Source organism: Sus scrofa, chromosome 14, assembly GCF_054392235.1.
Source record: "Sus scrofa isolate SSC_HxYL_T2T_F1_AM1 chromosome 14, Sscrofa_HxYL_maternal_Yorkshire_Landrace_v2.0, whole genome shotgun sequence".
NCBI classification, from domain to species: domain Eukaryota; kingdom Metazoa; phylum Chordata; class Mammalia; order Artiodactyla; family Suidae; genus Sus; species Sus scrofa.
In genome coordinates this window covers 138,374,531-138,392,954 of record NC_139396.1, presented here as the reverse complement: position 1 = coordinate 138,392,954, position 18,424 = coordinate 138,374,531, and the positions used below count along the sequence as shown (strand labels likewise).

Below are 18,424 nucleotides of genomic sequence, written 5' to 3'. Positions count from 1 at the left end.
CTGCTGAGGAGGAACTGCAGGTTCCTGGGTGCATCGCCTGACTGCAAGAACCTCACAGTCTGATGAGGAGGATATGGACAGACCAAGACGCATGGCACAGTGCAAGGGGGCATGCTAGAAGGAAATGCTCTGCCTTGGTGGCTCTGTCAGATCTGACCCCGCCACCTCTCCAGCCTCACCTGCTTCCAGAAGCCTCTGGGGTCAAACTTATCCTGTTCTACCACTTAGCTACCTTCCCCTTCAGTTCTCATCCTGAATGTTGCTTCTTCAGAAAAGACTTCCTTGAGGTGAGAGCTCCCTGTAAGACACTCCAACAGCACCGAGATTCTAAATCCAACAGTTCATTATAATGCAGTGTGTCTGTCCTCTGCCCAGGGATCCCTGGGACCCTTTACAGGGTCAGGGGCCAAGAGGCCACTGCCTGAGCCAAACTGCATCCACTTTTGCACATGGGGGCCCCCTTTTCTCACATCAGTGGTGCTTATTAGCTAACTGCACCCACACAGAATTTGAGGGACAGGAAATCTTGGAATCAGAAGAGAAGACATCTAACACAGCTTCTCACCCTTGAAGGTACACAGAACCCCCTGACATGGTGCTAAAGGCAAATGCCAATTCAATAGATCCGGTGTGAGGTTCTGCATTTCTATCAAGCTCCCTGGTGCCACTGATGCAGCTGACCTTTGGACTACACTGGAGTGACAAAGATCTCAGAGGTCTACACTGTCCACTCTGGTTCCTACCAGCCACACTGGGATTGTGGCCAGTCCCAACTGGAATGGGCTGCAAATATAAAATCTGCACCAGATTTCCAAGGCTTAATAGGAAAAAAAAAATGCAAAAATGTATCTCAATAATTTTCTGTTGATTACATGCTGAAACAACAATATTTTGGATATACTATTAGGTTAAGTAAAATAAATCATTAAAAGTAATCTCACCTGTTTTTACTATTTTTAATGTGGTTACTAGAAAATTTTACACTTCATATGGAACTCACACTACATTTCTATCAGACAGCACTGTCACAGTAAACTCCTCAAAGGCAGCATCGATGGAACTGCTTCTACAGCCTCATCATCAGAGCCCACTTTTCTCTTGTATCCAATAAAGTCCCACACTCAACTCTGGAAACTAAGTTAATCAAAATCAAATCAATTCCTTCCTTTTTTTTTTTCTTTTTGCCATTTCTTGGGCCGCTCCTGCGGCATATGGAGGTTCCCAGGCTAGGGGTCAAATTGGAGCTGTAGCCGCCAGCCTACACCAGAGCCACAGCAACGTGGGATTTGAGCCGCATCTGTGACCTACATCACAGCTCATGGCAACGCCGGATCCTTAACCCACTGAGCAAGGCCAGGGATTGAACCCACAACCTCATGGTTCCTAGTCAGATTTGTTAACCACTGTGCCATGATGGGAACTCCTCGATTCCTTCTTTATTGGATTTCCCAGAATCTTTATCTGGCTCCTGTACTTTGTGAGCTTCCAACAAAGGGTACAGTGGGCAGGGTTTCCCAGACTTTTTTGGTATCTCTATAGAAGCACACTGATTCTGACTTGTTTTTCAGGCAAATTCCCAGGTCAGATCCCAAGCCTGTCAAATTTCAGGAAGTGGAGTCCAAAAATAAATTTTTTAATAATTAGATAACGCTGATGATGTTATCTTGGAATCACTGGAAAGTATCCTTTGACTTCTGCTTGAATACCTCTAGTGACAAGGAGCTCATCACCCCTTTAGGCAGCCTGTTTCATGACTGGGCAGCAAACACTGTTGCAACAATCATTGCCCCAATTGATGATATAGCAGCCACTGTTCTCATTATCCCAAACAACCCCCAAGAGAAGAACCATCTGACAAAAGCTGGTAACTCATTTAATTTTGTTATATTGTATTGTATTTTAATGGCAAGACCTGTGGCATATGGAAGTTCCGAGGTTTGGGGTAAAATCAGAGCTGCAGCTGCAGCCACATCAACTCGGGATCTGAGCTGCAGGTGCAACCTGCCACCTCAGCTCACAGTAATGTAGATCCTTAACCCACTGAGTGAGGCCAGGGATTGAACCCACATCTTCATGGATACTAGTTGGGTTCTTAACCCACTGAGCCACAATGGCAACTCCAAAGCTGGTAACTCTTAAGATCAAGACAGTTCCTGTTGTGGCGCAGTGGTTAACAAATCCGACTAAGAACCATGAGGTTGCGGGTTTGGTCCCTGCCCTTGCTCAGTGGGTTAATGATCTGGCATTGCCGTGAGCTGTGGTGTAGGTTGCAGACACGGCTCAGATCCTGCATTGCTGTGGCTCTGGCATAGGCCGGTGGCTATAGCTCCAATTTGACCCCTAGCCTGGGAATCTCCATATGCTATGGGAGCAGCCCAAGAAATAGCAAAAAAAAAAAAAAAAAAAAATAGGACTTATAACTCACCAGGCTCACACCCTTTATTTTACATATAAGGAGATGAGATACACAGAAGGGCAAGTCCTATCCCAGGTCACACACGGAGACAGAAGCAGACGTTAGATTCCAAGTCAGTGCACACAGCCCTGCCTCAGACCCCAGCAGCTAAACACCCCTCTGGCTGTGACCAAAGACCTCCAGGAGACTAGGTGCCAACCCTTGGTGGATCTCCCTTTGGTCTAATAAGTCATCCCAGAGACTCCCCCCACTTCCTTTAGGTACCAGACTGGAACCCTGGTAAGGGCTGCCAGCCTCTTCCATCGCATGCTAACCCTTGCACCCAGCCCCCAGGTCCTCAGCAGGAATTTCACCACATGTGGGCACACTCCCTAGCACAGGGACCAAGTCTGGCATCACTCCTAGGGGTAGGAACATCCACCGCAGTGCTCTAAATATCTCACCATATACTTCTGTTCTAAAACTGCTTCCAGAAATAGAAACAGCTGGTGGCAACCCTGTGGGCACAGCGCCAGGGGTGGCTTCCAGAGCCAGCCCTGTGAACTGGCTTCACCTTGGCTTTTCCTCTGGCTATACACTAGTAGCAATGGAGGGCCCCAAGGGGTGTCATTGCTCCCACTCTCAGTGCTCTCCCTGCAGCATCATAAAGAGCCCACAGTGGTAACTCCCTCATTCCTGGTGAAGCCAACAAGGTTTCTTAAATCCCTGAGAGATCCACTTCCTTAAGTGCAAGTAAACTGGTGGTTCTTTCACCATCTCTCTGTCACTCCAGAAAGCAGGCGAGGTGGGAGGTTGGAGTTCATAGGGCAGGGAGAGCGGAAGTGACAAAGGGAAGCCCACTGCCAAGGCTCCACAGGGTCCTTGAGGTGAGCTGCTCTCTCAGGCCATGTAAATTCTGTCTGCATGGTCAGTATGACTCCACGCACTGCCCTTGGCCCTCACTGCCTGTGCCCAGGTCCTTACCCACTCGTCTACCGCTCTGTGCCACGCGCATTTTGCTTCCACGTCAGGTCCAGTGTCATCTAGGGATAGGAGGGCCTCCAATTAGGCAGAGAAGCAGATGCTTCTTGCATAGAAAAGTAGGTTGGAGGGAGCAAGGGGTGACCCTAACTCATGAAGCTCATGAATAGCAAATTCTCCATCAGCAGAAGCTCAATAAGCACTGAATGATTAATAAGAACCACAAGAGAACTAAACTCTACTGTCGCCTTCAAGCGCCCTGATGGCTTATTATATAGGTGTTCTGTTTGGTGACCATGGATACCACACTGTTGAAGAAAACAAAAAATGAGATGAGCAAAAAGATTTTTTTTTCCTTCCTATGCATCAAGAACTCCCACTTCCTCTGGCTTTCCCTGGCCCCATGGCAAGCACAACTTCTCTTGAAACATTCTTTGCATTATAAAATAAAATTTACAAATAAGAAAAGTAGGGTGCTGAGGTTTTTAATATAATACTCCTAGATTTCTCAAAAACTGCCTGTTCTCCACCTTCTCACTACTAAACTCCAATCTGATGTAGCCACTCACCTCCCCCCAAAAGAAGGAAGGGAGCCCACACTAAATGATTCTCAAACTTTAATGCACATAAGCATCACCTAGGGAGGTCACAAAACAGTGTGGACTTATGGCGCCTTCCCTCCAGACTCTGATTCTACGCATCTGCTTCGGCGCTCAGGAAACCTAGTTACAACAAGCATGGCAGGTAATTCTGAGGCAGCTAGCTTGCCTCTGAATCACACCTTGAGAAGTTCTGCTTCAACAATTCTGCCCTAGGTCAAGGAGAATACATTTAGAGGTTTATTTTCAGAAAACATGTGACTTAATGATAATTGTGCTTTACCTAGTTTAACCCCTGGTGCTAGCTCCCCAAATCTGCCCTGCCCTGAAATGTCATGGGCTTTGAGGCTGCTTCATCTGTAGTAAAACAAGTCAGAGAGTGACACCTATTGGTCATCTTTTATTATTACAGCCAAGCTCTAATACTACTTGGAAATAAAAAATAAAAGGCAAGAGAAGAGGGCCACAATTCTAAAGAGAAGTGGTGACACTCAACTTTCAAAGCTGATCCTAAAAGCTTGCCACCATCAAGTCCTCTGGAGGTGGCATTACAAAAAGATGCTATTTCTGCAGGCCTGGCATGCAGGGTTTCACCTGTATCTTAAGGTTGAATTTCAGCAAGTGTGTAGGCTTGAGATCCCAGAGCTCCTTAAAGCTTTTCATTTACTCAGAGATTCAGAAAGCAAACCTCACCACCCTCTTGGGAAGGTCATTTTCTCAGTTGCTCCAGCACAGTTTAAGTATACAAACACTGGCCACTAACTCAGCAAGTATTTACTCACCATTTTCTCTACATAAATCATGGGCTGTGTGAGAACAAGTCACAGAACCAGCTCTCTGAGGGCTTACACTTAGGCTTGGAAATAAGATGATGTGAGTCAGAACACATTACATAGGGGGCCAAGGAGGACTTGGCTAAGCATTCACCAAAAATACTGAAGGAATGTGAACCCAAAGAATGGCTACTTTTTGCATCCTTCCTCTAAGCCTGGGAAAACTAGACACCCGATAGTTATCACCTAGGAAGTAACAGATATTACCCATAACACTGGAGTACAGGTAATATTTATGTGGCATTAAGTCTAATGCCACAGGAAGTCAGCCTATTTGAAATAATGAGAGAACATGTAACAGAAACCCAAGACGCACCTTTGGGGAGGGTACAAAAAGAAGATCGCCGTTTCTAGGCAAATAATTCAAGGTACAATGGAGAGTTATGTTCTTTATGTCCTATGGCCCACATCTTCTTGAGCCCAGTGTGTACCACCTGCAACTCCTTCCACCTATGACTTCCCCCAATCCTGTCTCCATCATGGTCTCTACAGCAGCCACAAGAGGAAGTCAAGGTGGAATGTCCAACTTGCCACCTTGAAGGAAAATAGCCTCCTCCAACAGTCAGCAGTAGGAAGAGCCCTTCCTTCAGTAATTCATTCATTCCTGCTTCATCTGCCAACTGCATGCCTAGCCCTGTACCAGCACTTGAAATATAAGAGTGGACAAGAAGACACAGCCCCCATTCCTCCCTCACAGCTCAGACGAGACAAGTAAACAAGCACTGTGATTCGATGCACCAGGACAGAGGTGTGTACAGATGCCACTTTGCTCACTGCCCACAAAGCTCCTCTCACCACTCGATGTATGGGAATCAGGGTGTGGCTCCAGCATTCAGTCAAGGAGCCAAATTTTGACCAGATCTGGAGAAAGCATTCATTCCACCAGCACTCTCCCACCCCAACTCTCCCAGCTTCTTTCATGGATACCACAGGAGTCAGACCACAACTCCCACCCTTTGTCAATGTCCTTAATAAAAGAAGTACACACTGTGTGCAGAGGGCCAGCTAAGAAGGAACCAACTAAATGCCTGTTGTACACTAGCCACTGGGGTGAGTATTTTCATATACATTATGTATCACTCAATGTCTCGACAGCCTTTCACGTGAGGATCATTATCCCAATTATATAGATAAGGCGACAGGGGTTCAGAAATTCCTCTGACCTATTTAGGAATTAGAGACTAGCTTCATGACTGTACAGATTTGTAAGGGTCCATAAACCTCAGCTTCTTCATTTTGGTGTCCGTGTCTCTTTCTACAGAAAGATTAGGAGTTGGGTAGGTAAGAGAGTGGGGTTTATGTGGAAGAGCAGAGCTGGGAAGACTGCCCCCCTCCCTGTTCTGATTTATGGAGAGAAACACAGGGGGGGCAGAGGAAGGAGGATGGCCAAGGTATGGAGAGAAAAGAGTGGGTTTCATGGGCCCAGAAGGAAAGAAAAGTGAATCTGGGGAACCTAGAAAGGCTTCCCAAGTCTTCAGGAGAGGAGTTTCTGGTGGGGTCTATGATTTTTGGTAGATTCAAACCTAAGTCCATCTGGCTCTAGAGACCAGCCCACCACTTTTTCTGTCCTCTGTCAAAGGCAAACATCAGTAATTGATCACAGAACTCATGCCTTCAGGCCTGGAAAGAGGAAGCCCTGACAATCAGAGTTAACTACCAGATAAAATCTATTTGCTATCCCTTCCATTCACTGTGTGGCCAAAAGGAGTTTAAGAATCCCCCCTGTGGGAGTTCCCACTGTGACTCAGTGGTTAACAAACCCAACTAGTATCTATGAGGATGCGGGTTCAATCCCTGGCCTTGCTGAGTGGTCTAAGGATCCGGCATTGCTGTGAGCTATGGTGTAGTTCGCAGATGCAGCTTGGATCTGGCGTTGCTGTGGCTGTGGTGTAGGATGGCAGCTGAAGCTCTGATTAGACCTTAGATCCCCTAGCCTGGGAACTTTCACATGCCTCAAGTGTGGCCTTGAAAGAGAGAGAGGGAGAAGGGGAGAAAGGGAGAAGGGGAGAGAGAGAGAAAGAGAAAAAGAGAGACAAGAAAGAAAGAAAGAAAGAAAGAAAGAAAGAAAGAAAGAAAGAAAGAAAGAGAGAAAGAAAGGAAGGAAAAGTCCCCTGTGTTTAAAGTGTGGGTAATCTACTTAGGGAAATGACTAGGACAGAGAAAATAAGTGGAAATATCTATTCCTAGAACCTGCTGGATGTAAATTGGTTAAAAATGCTGGGTGGCGGGAAATGGGCCAGGCAATGCAGTGCAATTAACTGTGCTTTGAGAAAATAATAATTCATTGCTTTCTTAGCTTAAACCTCTATAATACTTTAAGATATACAAAATGTCATCACTTTATCCTTAAAACTACCTCACCAGACAGCTGGGCACCTTGTAAATGTATAAAGCATTAAATTCTTAGTCATTTTAGTGGTTTGTAAATTTTTAAGGTAGGAGATCATTTTTTCAAGTAATTTCCTTTACAGTTCTCATGCCCTTTCTCTCTTTTTCCTGTTTTGTTGCATCAGTCAGAACCTCTGAGCCTTGCTACTCTATGAACCAGCAGCACTGGCCTCTTCTAGAAGCTAGCTAAAAATGCAGAACCTTTGGCCCCACCTCAGACCTCTCAGAATCTTTTTTTTTTTTTTTTTTTTGGTCTTTTTCAGGACACACCTGTGACATATGGAGGTTCCCAGGCTAGGGGTCGAATTGGAGCTGTAGCCACTGGCCTCCACCACAGCCACAGCAACTCAGGATCTGAGCCGTGTCTGTGACCTATACCACAACTCACAGCAATGCCGGATCCTTAAACTACTGAGAGGCTAGGGATTGAACCTGTGTCCTCATGGAAACCAGTCATATTCATTTCTGCTGAGCCATGATGAGAAATCCTGAATCTCCATTTTTAACAACCTCCTCAGGAGATTCATAGGCACATTAAAGTTTGAGGAACCTCTCTCTACTATCTGTTGCAGACAGAAACAGAAAAGGGTCTCCTTATTTTTGCTTTGATTGTAATGAGAATGTGTCACTATTTTGTCATAATTCATGATTTTTTTATATAAGTTTTTGATAGATATCCTATACTGGTTAAAGCACAAAACTTTGTACATATTAATAAATTCGAAAAAAAATAAAGGTCTAGAGAAGTTAAGTGTCTGCCACAAGATCACCTAGCTTGTAAGAGACAGATCAAGCACAAAAGTCCATGCTTGTGCTGACCAGACATCCCTGGGAAAGATGGACTAATAACAAATTATTCCCACCTAGCATGAGGTTCTAGCCATCAATGCCTATTTGTTGAGTGAACAAATGAATGAATGTCATTGTACTATGTTTCATATAATAGGTGTGCTTCTGCACAGCTGAATGGACATTACATCTTAGATCCCTGAATATTTGTGAACCACATGACTCAGTGTGCAAGAAGAAATCTCTATTTTAAGGTACTCCGCACTAGATCCTGTCACAAAGAGGAAAAAAAAAATAGCTGCTTCATGAAAATGTACTCCTTGATAGATTTTAATCAACAAGTGTTGATTGGGTGCAGCTGTGTGCCTATAGCGGTCTATGGTTCTAATAAGGATTCAGGAAACATAAGACAGTGGTTCTCAAATTTAACATGCACTGGCATCACCTGGAGGGTTAATTAAACCACATATTGCTTGTCTAATCCTCCTCCCCCAAGTTTCTCATCATGTAGGTCTGGGCATTTCTAAATGAGCATTTCTAACAAGCGCCAGGATGGTGCTGATACTGCCAGTCCAGGGGTCACACTTTGAGAAGAGCTGACATACAATACTCTCCCTACATCTAAGGCCAGTGGTTCTCACTTTGATTGTATATTTGAGTCACCTGGGAAGCTTTTCAAACTAACGATGCCTGCCTGGTTCCCTCCAATAACCAGCTGAATCAGAATCTCTGGGGTAGAGCCTGGGTAGGAGCATTTTTCATACATTCCTTGGGTTTTTCTAATGTGAAGTCAGACTTTAGCACTATTGAGCCTTAGAGCTAAGTTGGGGATCAGGGGATAAGATAGATGTGCAAGAAGAGTCCTGGGGTAGCACACAGAGTGGTGTGCCAGATCAAGCTGCTACCAGGCAGAGAAAGCCACATGTGGAGATCTCTTCCCAACTCTGCATTCAGCGACATCACACCATGAGCTTGAAATCAGCCACTGCAAGAGTTATTTACACCACAAAAATTTGCAAGTGCTCCAGGCCCCCCCCCAAAAAAAAACAGTTATAGACTTCTACAAGCAAACCACTGAACAGAAGGCAGATGTAACAGGTACCAAATAAACATTCAGGCAACAAGTAGCAGGGAAGATGAGAAAAGGAGGAAATACCACTGGGCTGGAGTGGACATGGAGGACTTCATGGAGGTGGGGTGGTTTGAGATTTGCCATAAAGTATGGATAGGATCTGTAAAGCCATCTGCTTGGGAGAAAACAGGAGCACATATTTGGAAATGGGACGAGGCAAGGTGCTTCTGGAAAGTAAGGGGACTGGATATGCTCAGCAGAAAAAATCTTACAGAAAAACGTTTCTCTGAAAATTAGACTTCAGAAGTTTAGAATTTCACAGGGTGGGTTTCCATAGAAAAGTACATATATTGGCCAAGATGTCGGTAAGGATCCTTAAGACAAAAGCCAGTCATACCACAACCACCCAACCCCACCAGGGCTTCCTAAGGACCACCTGACTTGGTAACAAGTCAACAGTCCCAATGCTTGAGACAGCCTGGACTAGCCCATCAGGACCCATTTTCTCCCTCTGATGACACTAATTTGTTTGATCCCATTCACCTTCCCCCCAAAAGCCTTTAAGGGGTGAATAATGTGCATCTTCAAAATCCTGTTCTAATTCCCAAGGCGAGATGGCACTGTCAATATCCACCCAAGATCCTGGAGACACGAGAAGCAGCAGCCACATCTTAGTTCACTGGAAAACCAAGATGTCAGAATGAGAAAAAAGCAAGAACGCTGGAACTGGAAGGGAAAGGCTCTGTCTATCCCTCCCTCCTTCAAAGGTCAAAGACAGGCCTGCGGGAAGCACTTCTACATGCTTTCACTCCTGAGACTGGAGAAGGAAGAGGCGAGAAAAAGAAAAACACCCATGAATATTTCATGCAGCGCCTCTGCTGACTCTTTAGTTCCCCGAACACCCATTAAAGTGCCACCGTAATAATGTCATTGTTTGCTCGTCATTTTCCACCTGGCTCTTAGGGAGGAAAAAAACCAGAAATAATAATTCCTTGCTCTGATTGGGAGGTCACAGGAAATCATCTCCCACTTGTACTAAGGCTTTTGAAGATCAAAGGGCTAAACAATCACATTTTCATTTATTTGGCATCGTCCAAGAAGGCAGATTCCCATACATTTTTTTCAGATAAACAAAGCTTATCCTTAAGCATTAGATTTGTTTTTTGAATTTTAACCATTTCAAATGCAAGCAATTCCAGAAAAGTGTACCTACTTCTCTATTTTCTTAGACAAAATACATGGAGCAGAAAGTACTTCCCAGTCCTCCTTGTAAACAGCCTGTATTCTTACCTTGCTCCATTACAGGCTGTCTTAGCTTGGGGTTGCTTGCTCCTGGGTTAACAGCCTCACACTGAGGAGCTCTGTTTGCCTCTGGTGTCTGTTCCCCGCCCCCACATGCTTCCCAATTATAATTAGCTGCTCTAAATTTGCTAGGAATTGGAACACTTAACAACCAATATCATTACAACAGTACGTAAAAAGAGAGTTAATAGGCTCCAAACAAGGACTCAAGGTAGCATTATCTAAATAAATTGTATGACCTTGAGCCATGGTGCCTTGGCATCTGCAAACAATGTTTATTTATTGCTTCCAGGTGCATCCTGGATAGGAGGGTTTGCCTGAGAAGCAACCCTTAGTGGCTCTTTGTTATAACAATAACCCTCAGTTATTGTTCAGCGATTTTTCATTAATATGTGTACATACAGGTGTTTATGACCATTCCTTTGGAGTACTTATATATGTTAAGCACTGATTGTGTGCTAGAGACTGTGCTGACAATGGCACAGAATCTTTCCCAGGGTAAGCTCAGTCTAGCAGGGAGACAAACTTACATAACCCTGCTCCATTCATCTTGTTAACCCCACCCCCACTCTCCTGCTCAGAGGCCACTCTCCAACCCCTCCTGCCTAAACATGCCAGGCCCAACCACTGGTTCCTCTGGGCCTTTGCATTTTGTGCACTCCTCCCCTGGGACTCTCCCCTGCAGATCTTTGCATGGCTGCCTCCTCCTGTTCTTTCAGGTCTTAGCTCAGCCATCACCCCATCTGGGAGGCCTCCCTGACCTCCCGTTGCCCCCCAACCCCGGCCCTGCCCTCTCTAACGCAATCCTGTGTTTTGTTTTCTTCATAGAACCCTCTATGATCACATATTATTCTGTCCACTAACAGCCCTTCTGTCTACTTGTTGCACTTCTGTATAAGCTTCCCGAGCACCAGCACCTCCTGGGTATCCACCAGCCAGCACCCCCCAGACAGCACCAAGCCTCTGTGGAGCCCCTGCTGCATCAGCAAAGCAGCACAAATGGTTAGAATACAGCAGGGCAAGTTTGGGGAAAGGAGAGTGGAGAATATCTACCCATACATGGGAGGAGAAAAAAAGATCTCAAGGAGGTGAAATCTCAGCACCTGAGCAAGAAAGGTCTAAGGGGATTCCAAAAAAAAAGGGCACACGTCATAATATACCGAAAATACATATTAAGACAACCGCTCCACAAAATTTCAGCCTAATGATTTAAATATGGTCCAAGAACCCGCCACTGCTGGAATGGCAATGAGAAAGCTGGAACTCCTCCATTACCACTGTCCTCAGGTTTCCCTTGGCAAACCTGAGTGAGCACATACACCCTGTGCAGTAGAGTCTGGATGAGTCAGCTTGGGCTGCTGTAACCAAGGTCCACACACCGTGTGGCTTAAACAACAGAAGTGTAGAGTCTCACGGTTCTGAAGGTGAAAAGACCAAGATCAAGGTGTGGACAAGATTGATTCCTTCTGAGGTCCGTGCTCCATGCCTCTCCACTAGCTTCTGGTGGTGTGCTGGCAACCACTGCTGTTCCTTGGCTTGTGGAAGCATCATTCTGATCTCTGCCTTCATCCTCATGTGGAGCCCCCACTGTATGTCTGTCTGTGTCCAAAGTTCCCTTTTTATAAGGATACCAATCATCCTGGGTTAGGAGCCAGTTAATGGTATGACCTCACATTAACTAATCACACTGACAGTGACCCTATTTCCAAACAAAGTCACATTCTAAGGTGCTGGGGGTTTGGACTCCAACACACTTGGTTTAGGAGGAGAGATTCAACCTGCAGCAGAACCTCGGATTAGAAGTCAGCTTTCATAGCAGGGTCTGCTTCTGAGGATAAAGATGTGTCTAGGGTCATACTGGGGGCCCTGTGGAGGCAGATGAGCTTTGTCAGGCCACTAAGGGGGGAAGCACAAAACAGCAGCCTGGGAGAAGGTCCAAAAGAGTCTAGAAGAGTGAGGTAAACTCCATTCACATCCACAGAGGAACCACAGGCCCTGAGTACTAGCCAGATCACCTTAGCAGCTCAAAAGCCTCATGAGGTCCTAACTGTCTTTTTTATTTTATTTTTTAATTTAAATTAATTTAATTTTTGCTTTTCGGGGCCACATTGGTGACATATGGAAGTTCCCAGGCTAGGGGTCAAATCAGAGCTGCAGCTGCTGGCCTACACCACAACTATAGCAACTCAGGATCCAAGCTACATCTGCAACCTACACTGCATCTCATGGCAACATCAGATGTTTAACCCACTGAGCAAGGCCAGGGATCAAACCCTCATCCTCATGGATACTAGTCAGGTTTGTTACCGCTGAGCCACAACAGAAACTCCCTGTAATTTTAAAGTCATGAGGCACAGGACACTCAAGAAACAAGAGATCTCAGAGCCTGGACCTTAGAGACAGGCTATACAGATGAGAAATTGGAGACCAAGTTTCCTCATCAGCAAAATGAAAAGTTGGACCCTTCTTGTTGTCATGGCATCCAGGTCTAGGTTGTGGCCTACCTCAGATCTGGGAGCCCCCATTAAACATTATCAAATAGCTGAATGAAGTAAGGAATAAATGATTGCGTCCAGAGCCATAGGATAAGATGCAGAAATCCACATTGTAGTTAATCCTTCTCAAAAAAAAGAAAAAAGACCATGGATGAATTCAGGTTAAAGATCACTGCCCTCTGGACATGGTTAAAATTGAATAATATCGTAGCCACCACAACAGAGCAGTGCAAACACACCAAGGGCTTAATTAGACTTCTGATACATACGCACAGAGGTCCAGCCAGAATTTTCTTTGCCTCCGAACACGGATCTCAGATGTTTTCTCCCCATCCAGGACCTATCCATTGCTGGGCCTTGGTCTAAATCTATTCCTCAGCATTGAGGCTCCCAAACAAACTACTTCAAGAAGCAATTATTTCTCCGACTGAGAATTTTCCCATTTCCACGTCCCAGCCTAATGTGAGTCCTCCTGCAAAGGACTGAGAAGCTACAGCCAAGAATATAATCAAAGAGAAGGACAACCTGTAATCTTAACTTTCCCTTTGTACTTCAGACAACCTCCATCAGCATCAAGGCAGCAGGGAAAAAAAAAACAACTGCCAGCACGGGATTCACGCAGACACCTGTGCAGGGAGACTTCGCCCACAGAAAATGAAAGCGCCAACCTTTCATGCCAGAGTTTAAGAGGAGAAATCTCTTTAAAAATGAGAACTCAAAAGAAAGAAAGGGAAAAAGAAAGAAAAGGGGGGGGGGAGAGAAAGTTCTTACCCCCTCAGACTGAATTTCAAACGATGACCACAAAGCAACAGCCAGCTCAGTAAAAGCAAGAGGAAAACCTATTCCCCTCTGCAGCCCTCCAAACAAACAGAAACACAGATGCACAGGCAGTGGGGCCAGAGCTGAAGTTCAATGTTTGAGTGCCAAACCTGAGATGCCACCCTGAGAGCAAAAGCAGCCAGAGAAAGTGGCCCCCTGGAGCTGGCTCTGCCCCCGGCACCAGCCCAGTGTCTAAAGGACAAGCATTCCCAGCCCTGGACTGCAAAACTTTGCAAATGAGCTGAAAATCAGCCTGCAGTGGGACTTCGATGCTTGGAGGACAAGAGCTAATGGCAATTATTTAGTTTTAATAACTGGGTAACTGCTGACCAGAACAGCAGAGGCCAAAAGGCCAATGCCTTTGCTTTGCCAAGAAAACCAAGGGTTAGGTGTTAACTGCATAAAATCAAGTGGGCTGCTCCCCTGGTCACTTGTAATTGGGCTCTGCTGCCACATGATATGGGGACAGACCATTTGGGTCAGGGGGCCTCTGGCAGACCCACCTGGACAGAGCAAGCACAAACTTTCACGAGGTGTCATTGGGCTGAAGTACCTTTACTTGGACAACAGCAGCTGTTCAGTGCTGGAGTGAGTTAGAGGTCTGAAGGGGATAGTTAATCTTGAACATGGATACAGACCTGCCAGCTTTAGGAAAAGCCAAGGGACTATCTTGGCGGGGGGCAAAGGGGGAGGGCCAGATCCTGAAAGCAGGTGAAACTGTTAGGAGGTCAAGTCCTTGCACTGAGTCCCAGAAATCACTAATCTGAAAGTCAGGAAGGTTTATCCAGGCACCAGCACACAATATGAACATCCAGGCTCAGCAAACACACTTTCAGCAGCTTGGAAAATGAGATACTTAAGCTCCAAAGTGGTGTGTCTTGAAAGTATACCCCTGCCCGCTCTAAGAGGGTCGGTGCCATGTGATACACAGGAGCTGCAACTCTGCATGCTTGTTCCAGCCTCCAACTCTTCCCTCTGGCTTTCTCCACTCTCAGGGTGCTTTGTCCTGTCCCATTCAAACCCCGTCTGGTACCTCCCACATTCCATCTTGCTCCACCTTTACCCTACTGGGAAAGCCTATTGATGAAGGTTCTAGGTACGTCTTACCTGCCTTTCATGGTGACGTGCCCCTGCTGAACTCTTTGAGCCCTCCATCAATTTCAAGCTCAAAGAGTACTGAGGAATCACCCAGTCCAACTTTATAGATAAAAATACACAAAAGCCTTGTATCAACTATATCTCAATATTTTTTAAAAGAAAAGAAATTAAATTAATAAACCAAAGCCCAGGCAGGTTATCTGACTAATCTGGACATTCTTTTGTCAATTTTGGTTTCATATACAGGAATCTCATCTGTCCAATATGCTGTTATGTTTCTGAAAGACAAAGCTCTCATTCTGTACATTAGTCTTACATAATGCATAGCAATTTAACATACAGTACACAGAAGCAGATCCTTAGTAAATATCTGGCCATCATCAGTCCGTTTCCTCTGTGGTACACTGATGAGCTAACTCCAATAATAGTATTGGGGGGCTCAGCATGATCTCAACTTCCTTTAACCAGTGAGGAGCCACATAACCTAATAACTTTATAGAAGAGTGAACCACTTTGACTGATGTTCTGCACGTGGCAGCAATAATGAAGAGGATTGGTCCCTCAACAACATGCAGCCTATAGCACTACTCTATACCCAAGTACTACTTGGTGCATATTATTTGCCAGCTTCGTGTAATTAACAGTATTTGAAAGTCAAAAAAGAGGAGTTTGGGGTTCGTAGATGCAAACTATTACATTTGAATGGATAAGCAATGAGGTCCTACCTTATAACAGGGAACTGTATCCAATCTCTTGGGATAGAACATAATGAAAGATAATAAAGAGAATATATATATATATGTGTATATATGTGTATGTGTGTATATATACATATATGTGTGTGTGTATAGTATGTATGACTGGGTCACTTTGCTGTGCAACAGAAATTGGCGCAACACTGTAAATCAACTATAATTTCAAAAGAGAAATAAAAATATATACAATGGAGTTCCCGTCATGGCTCAGTGGTTGACGAATCTGACTAGGAACCATGAGGTTGTGGGTTCAATCCCTGGCCTCACTCAGTGGGTTAAGGATCCGGCATTGCCATGAGCTGTGGTGTAGGTCGCTGACTCGGCTCAGATCCTGAGTTGCTGTGGCTCTGGCATAGGCCAGCAGCTACAGCTCCGATTAGACCTCTAGCCTGGGAACCTCCATATGTTGCAGGAGCAGCCCTAAAAAGACTATACACACACACACACACACACACACACACACACACACACACACACACAATGAAAGAGAGAGAGACAGTCTTTGCTCTTGACTTTCAATCTAAGAGGGAAGACAGATTGGAACACAAAGCATTATCACACCATAGGACAAGTGTGACAACAGGGAAAAGGCAAAGGAGTATCCCTCTACATCCTTAAATGAAGCAGCCTATTCCCCAGGAATACAATGTGACTAGCTTGATGATTTGCCAAAGCCCCCAGCAAACTTCTGCTTCTAGGTTTCCTTCTACACTATACTCTCTACCCAGAATATCCTCCCTTTCCCCTGTAAATCTAACTCATCTCTGAAACTCAAGCTTCAAATTGAATCCTTAACACTTTAGGATTATCAATTTCATCCAATCACCCCTTCCCTACCTTACCACTTCCTTTTTTTGCAGCATTTATTCTCTCTTATGGTATGTCTTATTCAATTCTTATGTACTTATTAACTCTCATGCAATCTTATTATTGCTCTAAATTTTAAATTCCTTAATGATGGGTCTTGAGTTCTCTTCTCTAGAAAATTCACATAGGGACAAGTCTCAGATACACAGCAAGTGGCCAGTATATCTCCTTGCAGGATGGATGCCTGAATGGGTGAAAGGCTGAATGTGTCACATAACTAGCTATGTTTCAATTGCTGGTCAATAATCCCAAATAAATCGATCCTCTCTCTGCCTTCTATCCTCCCTATCACACGCAAACACAGAGAAACATGATACTATTTTTGGCCAACCAGAGTGAGTTCACCTGAAATGCATTAGCCACAGATCTTGGCTAAGATTAGCCAGGTTATTTAAATAGCACCTTTTCTAATTTAATTTTTTCTTTGGCATCTCCCCCTCAACCTGCCCTGATTCCATATGGATCTTTTAGAGCTTGGGGAAAAGGAGAAAATGAGTAAATGAACTGGCAGGAAAGGGGTATAATTCTGTGATTCAAATAGCCACCCCCTAATGAGTGAAATAAATCTTTATACTAATAAACAAGATGCCAATATATGGGCATGGAGTTTAGGACCCAGCCTGGTAGGGCCCCAGCAGAGGCTGATTTCTGTAATCAGTTTTCATTCCTCTACGAACATCCCAAGCTACAAGGAGTCTAGATGGGAATCATTTCCTGAGTTAACTTCGTGTCCTAGTTCAGGAAGCAAAGCCGTGAGCCCAACCATTGCTCTCTACCTCTGAGACCAAGGAAGCTTACCTATCTTTCAATGTTTCCCTTGGCATCTCTCTTTACAACACCTAAAACCAGAAATGCCAAGAGGAAGGATTTTTTTTTCCCCATGATTTTGGACTCTTTCTCTAAAATACGCTGATAGGTTTAAGTACGCAGCAAAAGTCCTTCCCTTTCCAGGGTTCCAGTCTGAAGCAGGCAATAATGCACAAGAGGAGCCTGTGGCCCAAACCTGGCCACACACCTAAACCAGCTGGAGAGCTGGAGATTCTGACCAGTAGGTCTTGGACAGAGGCTGACAAGCTGATGTGGCTCAAGAGCCCCAGCAGATTCTAAGGTAACCCACCTAAAAGACAGACTGGTAAACAAATAGAAACACTGTATTATGTAAACAGCATCTGCTTTTGAGTCAGGCCCGTCTAGGTGGAAATCTCAGCTCTACTAGTTACTACAAACCGGGTCAGGTGAGTTAACCTCTGGGTAAAAACTGCTTCTTCAGAAATCTCTTAAAGGGCTTTAAGCACACAGCACTCACAAAACTAATAGCTCAGGGCCAAGCATATACAGAATTTTAGTAAACAGAAACTGCCCACAAAGAGAGGCCAGGCGGTCTGGCCCAGTCCAAATTTCACTAAATCATATTAGGTCTATCAAGTTATAGCTCCATATCAGGATGTAAGTATGATTTAATCATTTTACATACATAAATTCTCAATTAGAATAAAGTGTATTGGGGGTTTCTGAAAATATAGTCACCATAAATGATAGCAGAGAATTCCAAGCTACAGCCTTGGACCTTTAGGTTATTGATCTCTGAAGAACGTCATGATAATTCTGCCTCATTCATAACATGGTGCCACAACATAAACCCCAAGGACAATGTCATACTAGAAAATAAGATCATAGACGAGGAAGTTCTCTGAAAAGTCTACTATGGTGTAATAAAAGTTAGTATCTTGAAAAGCCACATTTAGAAGGAACAGAGGGGAAAACCATCAACAAAGTTACACATTATGATCCTTTCTATACTTCTATTATCAAGGTTAATCATTCATATAGTATTAGGAAATGGGCTCTTGATTAAAGCTAAGTGTGCTATCAGCAAACACTTGCATACTTTCTGTTCTTGCTTTTTACACACATTTTGTATTCAGCGTAGCTTTCAGAAGATAGCCTTAACAGAAGGTATGTGGGACTTCAGTGTTTAAGCTCTCCTCTTGACATAACCCAGCCCAATCACTCTACATGAATGTAGATCAC

At 44.6% G+C, this 18,424-nt stretch overlaps 1 protein-coding gene across 8 annotated transcripts in view; it reads right to left on the bottom strand.

Moving 5' to 3' along the window:
* The window catches only part of SORCS3 (sortilin related VPS10 domain containing receptor 3), a 612,545-nt gene that overhangs the window by 493,352 nt on the left and 100,769 nt on the right, over positions 1-18,424 (bottom strand). For 5 of the 8 annotated variants that reach the window (XM_084993363.1, XM_084993361.1, XM_084993362.1 and 2 more), the window contains exon 1: positions 10,348-10,410. The exons of the other annotated variants lie outside the window; for them this stretch is intronic. The gene's annotated coding sequence lies outside the window, so the exon portion shown is untranslated. Of the gene's footprint in view, positions 1-10,347; positions 10,411-18,424 lie in introns of those variants that run through there. 8 annotated transcript variants of the gene reach the window in all.